Here is a 7,405-nt window from a genome sequence, read left to right on the forward strand (position 1 = left end):
TCTCCATATCTTATGCCATAACACCTTTGCCCTCCTTAACCTTGATACGCCTGCAATAACTGTAATCACAACACCTTTTTGCGTGCTCCAAGTTCTCAGCACAAAACCATTATCCTTCTTATCGCTCAAAAGTCTATGAAAATAGGACTGCCAACGCCTCCTAATATATATATTTTGAATCTCCTGAACACAAGACATGATGTTGGCTCAGTGATCTAGAGGGTTCAAAATTTACCTTGAGGTTTCACGTTTAATTCCTAGGTACTTCATTTTTATTTTATGAGTCACCTAAGTAAAAATCCCTAGATCTACTACCATGTAAAAATTAAAATTAAAGAGTTATCAAAAAAATAAAGAGACATTATCTTTAAAGCAAACTAAAAAGAAAAATCGAAATGATATAGTAACATTCAAAGTCCTCTTTATAAATAATGAACCACATCCCTAATAACATGCCTCATCCATTTGACCAATATATCTCATTCAACAAAAATAGAGGAAGATAGTAAATAATGGATATGAAGGGAGTTTTAGTTGGGTTTGTTTTGATTAATTTGTCAGTACTGGCAAGTTGCGAGGCGCCAAGGAGGGCAGTTGATGTGCCTTTTTGGAACAACTATGAACTCAGTTGGTCTAGTCACCATATCAAGTACCTTAATGGTGGTACTAGTGCTTAGCTCCTTCTTGACAAATCTTTAGGTGCTCACCACTTCTCTATCTGCTTAGATATGGGAGAGAATAATATCATATTTTCTATCCTATTTTACATGATATAGTTCACATTAGATAGTTGAATAAGAAAATCACTAATCACGATTTATTCGTATGCCCTCTAAATATTTTCTAGTTAATACTTGTGATTTATACTATTCCTTTCGTCTCATTTCATGTGACATACTCTGACCAGATACGGAGTTTAAGAAAGAAAAAAAGACTTGATGATGTTTATCAAATTGTCCTTTATTAAAAAAATGTACTACTAGTATCTTTAATTAGGTGAGACCTTATAAGTAGGATCAATAAGGATAAAAATAAAATTGTGTCTTTAAATAGTTACCAAATAAGGAAAGATGATATTCTTTTGGAACGAACTAAAAAGAAAATGATGACACATAGACGGATAAAGTACTTTTATATGATTTTTAAATTATCTATATATATATCAATAATATATTAAAAGTGTGAAGAGTCTTAAAAATATTGTTTGGACTTTTTGTCCTTCATTAAAAGTCTTTACTTTAAACAAAATCGTTTATTCACAATTTTTTTCTAATATATAAGAGTTGAAAATTAACTAAATATATTTATGGTAAAATCTTTCCTAATTAGAAGTCATCCGAATTAATGACAACTAATATTTTTTTCCATTAGTTTAAGAATTCTAAATTAGCTAAATTTGATTTTAAGAATATTTGAATAATCTAGACATAAATAAAAGAGCGTTAGAATAAAAAATTTAAGAATGTAATCAAAAGAAGAAAAAAAATTTAAATATAGAAAAAAAGAAGAAGAAATAATCATACCACAAATATGGTTTAAATTGATGCATCTCACTTACCCTCTGTTTGGATGGTGGTTTCCCATGACATGGTATGGTATAGTTATTAAGAGAATCATGTTTGTTTTGATTGTTTCTTATAATGTACGGTATGATATGATTTAATTTCATGGTTTGGTAACCATGAAAACCTCCATTTTATGTAACCACCGATTTGGTGGTATCCCATGGTTTGCTTATTTTTTTTCCAATTATGACTTACTTAATATTATATAATCTTAATTTTTCTTTCACCTTATATTACTTAACTCCATCTCCTACTCCGACCTCTCACCCCACCATCCTCGCCCCCCTCGACCCCACCCCACTGCATCAAATCCCTACCTAATTTTTTTATTTTATTTTTTAAAAAAATATTTTAAAAACTTGTTCTTACCTGACCCTCATCCCCAACCCACCCCTATCCCGACCCCCTACTCCACTAACCCACCCCCAAATATTTTTTTTAAAAAATAATTTTTTAATCCCGCCACCCCTTATCATATTCATTTTCATTATTTTGTGTTAAATACATTCAAATGTTTTTTTTTAAATTCTACTTGTGTTACGAACACAGGAAAAGAAACAATTTATTTTCTTGAATTTTTTTTTTTAATTTCATACCGAACACACCCGTAGCATACATAAAAAATACATTCAAACTTTGTACTTGTCGTTGGTGTCACGTCTCAAAACACCAAAAAGAAATGAAATTTGTTACTATAAAAAATAAATCCTATTATATTTTTTTGATCTACTACTTTGTTGACTTTGTTAGAATTTACATGAATTTAACAACTTAATATATCTGTACGGCATAATTATAATAAATTAGTAGGAAGAAAATTATTTTATTAACAATTATTAATTAATTTAACATTTATAATAATTAAGGGTATTTTATTAAACTTACCAATTACAATGCAGTACCATACTGTCAAACCAAATAATAAAACCATCATTAAACAGCAGTGAACGGTACAGTCTATCCAAACATTATGTTGTACTATACTGTACTGTACTATAACATACCATACAGTACCGTACATTATGAAACCATGACAAACCACCATCCAAACAAAGTGTTAGCCTCTGGGAATAAGGGAAAGAGGTATTGCATGACAAATGCAAGAGTGCTGATTCATCAACCACTTGAAACTTCTGGTGCTAAATTTTTTATGTGTTTACACTAAAATATATGTTTATATTTACATTATGATATTAAAGTGTAAGGATCTTTGAAAAGTGATTTGAACTTTTTACACTTTATTAAAAAAAGTTTGTAATAGATAAAATTATCTAATTTTAAATGATCAAGCGTTAAACGTGTGAGGCACGTGTGGTTGAACAAGTTTTAAAAAAAATGACTCTTGAAATTGAAAAGTTATCATATGTATTGGGACTGAGGGAGTATTTATTATATGTTGAATATTTCTAGCCTAGAATTAACTATTAAAGTTGCTGTCAAGTATCAAAAAGGTTAGCCTACATACAATAGTCCCTTGTCGTTCGGCGGGACTACCCTTTTTTACTTTCTTATATTTTGACTCTCCTTTGTGAAATTCTTTTGCACCATTTAGAATCCATTAAAGGTATGGTTTACTCACTTCTGCGTTTTGGATGATTGAAGGAACTGGATTTCAATTAAAGAGATCATATCTCTTTGGACATTTCATCATGAAATTGAAGCTTTTTGGAGGAGATTCTGTTGGTGTTATTACTGCATTTTATGTAAGTAATCATTTACTCTCTTAATTATTTTTGCTAGTACGAATATGTAAAAAGAGACTGATGTTTTTATTACTGGGATTTATCATCAGCTATCGTCAAGTAATGCAGAACACTATGAGATAGATTTTGAATTCCTCAAGAACAGAACTGGCCAGCCATACATATTGCAGACCAATGTGTTCACTGGAGGCAAAGGTGATGGAACAGAGGATCTATCTCTGGTTTGATCCTACCAAGGACTTCCATTCCTATTCCGTTTTTTGGAACACCTTTCAGATTGTGTAAGCTGACATTTTATTTAAAATTTTTGAGATTAGATTCCTAAAATAAAAAATAGAGATCGAAAGTGGGAAACTAATAACAATAACAACATATCTATATCCATGAGATCCCACAAATATAAGCGGAGGATATGTATGCAACCTTACTCATACCCAGAGGTAGAGAGACTTTTTCTAATAAACTTTCGACTCAAGAAAAGTAATTTCAAAAAATAGTTTGACAAACAAGAGTAAAAACTATAACAAAATACTGTAGAAAATGAATGTTAAAGAAACAACTGTCATAGAATAAAGAAGAAAGAGATAATAATAATAATAATAATAATAAAAATAATAATAATAATAATAATAATAATAATATTGATAATTAGAACCATTCTCTCCATCAGGAAGGGAGAATCGTTTGACTACTTACTAACACTCACTCTATTCTAATCCTTCATCTCTGTACTTTTCTATTTAGGATGTCTTCAGTGAATTACAAATGTTTCATGTCATGTCTATGTCTAATCATTTCTAAAAGGCATAATATATAAACAAGATCTTTAATTTGATACCAAATTATAACTATGATCTTTTAACTTTACCGGCGCACAAGTGAATCTTTTAACTATATAAAATCTAAACAAAAAAACACTCTAATCCTACCTAACAAAATGTGTGTATTGACTCAAAACCACGCGCGTCAGAGTTAGAATTGACGTGTTTTTTTTTGTTCATTTTGTATAGTTAAAGGGCTTACTTGTACACTGACAAAGTTAAAAGTTGTAGTTATAATGTGTCATTTTTATTAGATAACAGAATCTGAGCGGATTACTATGGTAGAATTAGAGTTTCACGTAGGTAAGTTGCAGAATTGGAGTGTTTTTTAGTTAAAGGGCCCTACTTATGCACTAACAAAGTTAAAGGGCATAATTAGAATTTGGTGTCAAGTTAAAGGTACTGTTAATTTATTATGCCTTTCTAAAAACCGCAGGATCTTTGTGGACGACGTCCCAATAAGAGTATTCAAAAGACATTGGTGTGAAATTCCCATTCAATCAGCCAATGAAGATCTATTCAATCCTGTGGAACGCATACGACTGGGCAGTTACTAGAGGAGGATTGGAGAAAAATAATTGGACCGGAGCACCCTTCACCGCTTTCTATACTTCGTTCTACATTGATGGATGTGAGGCTTTCACCTCTCTAGAAATGTAAGTTTTTAACACCAATGGCATGAAGTGGTGGGATCTAAAGGGTTTCCAAGATTCAGATGGCCCTCAGTATAGAAGACTTTAATGGGTTCGTCAGAATTTCACAATATGTAACTATTATACTGATAGGAAGAGGTACCCTACACTTCCGTTAGAGTGTACAAGGGACAAAGATCTTTAATTATGTCATGACCCAAACCGAAGCGTTGGCCGTGATGAGTATTCCAAACCATGAGGCCCGAAACACCCCTATCTGTCTGGTAAATGCTGAAGATACACAATATAACGAAAACATGGTCAAGAATCATATGAAAGTAATATGGGGAATAATGTCCCACAATCTCAACACAACATCTCTATAACGTCTGTGAAATCTCTATTACATGACTAAAATAAATGTCTATCTGAAAACTGGGACAAGGCCCCCAGTAAACCCAAAACTAATAAACGATAAATTAAACTGCAGACATCAGGCCTTCTGAAATATAGAAGGCTTATCACTTGATTCTGCAATCTGTCGGAAGGAATCTACTGGTTTTCTGGACCCCTAGACTGTGCCTTCGAAACCTGGAAGGGGAGGGGGTCAATACAAAAGTACTGGTACACAGAGAAATCAAAACAGAAATATATTATCTTTACACAATATAGGTGAGAGCCATTATAAAGCAGTTTCATATCAAATTATTTGAAAACACATGGGCATAATGTAATAGTTTTCAATACCGATGTTATACGATTGACCTAGGTGGAATACCCTACAATTGTAATTTCACGGCTATGTGGAATCCGCCTCTGGTGCTCGGCGGCCAAGCCTCCAATTCAAGTAGCTACTAGGATTTGGAGCCGGTATACCCCCCATATGAGTACACCGCAGGGAATATCCCCATATGAGATGTCCTAAATTATTTTATTATACTCCCATGTAGGATACAAATATCATATGACCCGCATCAACAACTACGGTTTCCAGTGATGAGCCCTTTTACTCTAACGCCTTCTTCAGGCATCCACCTTTCTCATGAAAATCAATGCATTCAAACTTTGTTCAAATCAATCACATATCATACTCTGTAGGGAGGTTATCAAACCCGAATTGCAAGTCATCAGTATCATATCATCTACTTCATTCAATCATCATATGCAACATATTTCAATATGAACAAAACAACCCTCCCTTTGAAAGTCAAAAACCATATCCAAATCATGACATTTTAAAGATATTTCATGACATGCATTTCAAGATGATTTCAAATGATTCATATCATGTGAAAACTTAAAACAATATCATATCAAGAGAGGGGTTTCGTGTAAATCATGCTCTCAATTTATCATTATTATGAAACACATGCATATCCATATATAATATATCAAATCACATTGGAATTAGGCCTAAAGACCAAATCAATATCATAAAACATTTAAAACATAATCATATTCGTAATTTCAAAACCCCCATTTTGAAAACATGAATTTTTAAAGCCCATGAGATTTTTGAGATAACCCTACGTACCTCTATATGCAAAGATTATAGGTGCTTCTTGAAGCCCACATTCTGGGGATTCCAAATATGCAATTAGTTTCTAAAATCCCCGGTTGACTCTTGAGTTGCTTGGGTTTTTATTTTGAAACCCTAAGGAGAATCCTTGAACACTTTTGATGAATGAAGGTGTATTTTGGGGTCTTTGTAACTGAATTTCATGTTTAGGGCTAAGTAAGGGTGGACAAGGACCATTTTGCCCCAAAAATGGAGTGTTTAAGTCACATGAAATCTTTACATAGGCGCCACCCATTCCATCGCCTATGTTTACATAGGCTCCGCCTAGGCTATCACCTCTGTTTACATAGGCACCGCCTAGGCTATCGCCTATGTTTTCCAGTGGCCATGGACTATTAATTAGGTGACACATACTACTTTGAAAGGCCATAAATTCTTGCTCGGGTGCCGTATTTTAGCAAAATTGGTATTGTTGGAAAGCTAACTCAGAAACCTATCATTTTACACATAGTAGGCTTTCTAATTCGACATATACAAAGAGTCATGGTCGATAGAAGTTGACACAAATTATAATGTCCACTTAAGCTTAATCGTTCGAAGTAGTTTTCAACTCATCCTTGAGTCAAATGACCCCTATGGTCTAAATTCAAGCTTGAATGAATTCACATGCTACACAAATAACTAACATGCTATATTGGAATAGGATTTATGGCTTTGGGATTTATCAACACATCGGAATCATGGTCTATATTGTAGCCCGAAATGCGGGGCGTTACATTATCCCCCCTTAGGATCATTCGTCCTCGAATGATGATGCGAGACACAGACAGACACAATTTCAAGCATAATAAAGGACTAGGAAAGATAAGATAGGAATAGTACCTTCTGTCTCCTCCTCCATCGAAGCAAACAAATTGGGATATCTAATTCTTATGTCATCTTATGACTCCCATGTTTCTTCTTTGACTTTCTGATTCCTCCATAGTACCTTTATTGAGGCTACCTCTTTGCTCCTCAGCTTTCGAACTTAGCGATCTAAAATTTCAATGGGCTCCTCTTCGTAAGACAAGGAATCTGTCACTTTGACACCCTCTACTGGCAATACCAAAGAATGGTCTCTAATGCATTTCTTTAACATGGATACATGGAATACCGAATGAACGGA

At 33.4% G+C, this 7,405-nt stretch overlaps 1 pseudogene; it reads left to right on the plus strand.

Moving 5' to 3' along the window:
• Positions 1 to 512: 512 nt before the first annotated feature.
• Positions 513 to 4,926, plus strand: LOC124888425 (annotated as a pseudogene).
• The last annotated feature ends 2,479 nt before the right edge of the window (positions 4,927 to 7,405 follow it).

This window comes from Capsicum annuum, chromosome 11 (genome assembly GCF_002878395.1).
Source record: "Capsicum annuum cultivar UCD-10X-F1 chromosome 11, UCD10Xv1.1, whole genome shotgun sequence".
Taxonomy (NCBI): Eukaryota; Viridiplantae; Streptophyta; class Magnoliopsida; order Solanales; family Solanaceae; genus Capsicum; species Capsicum annuum.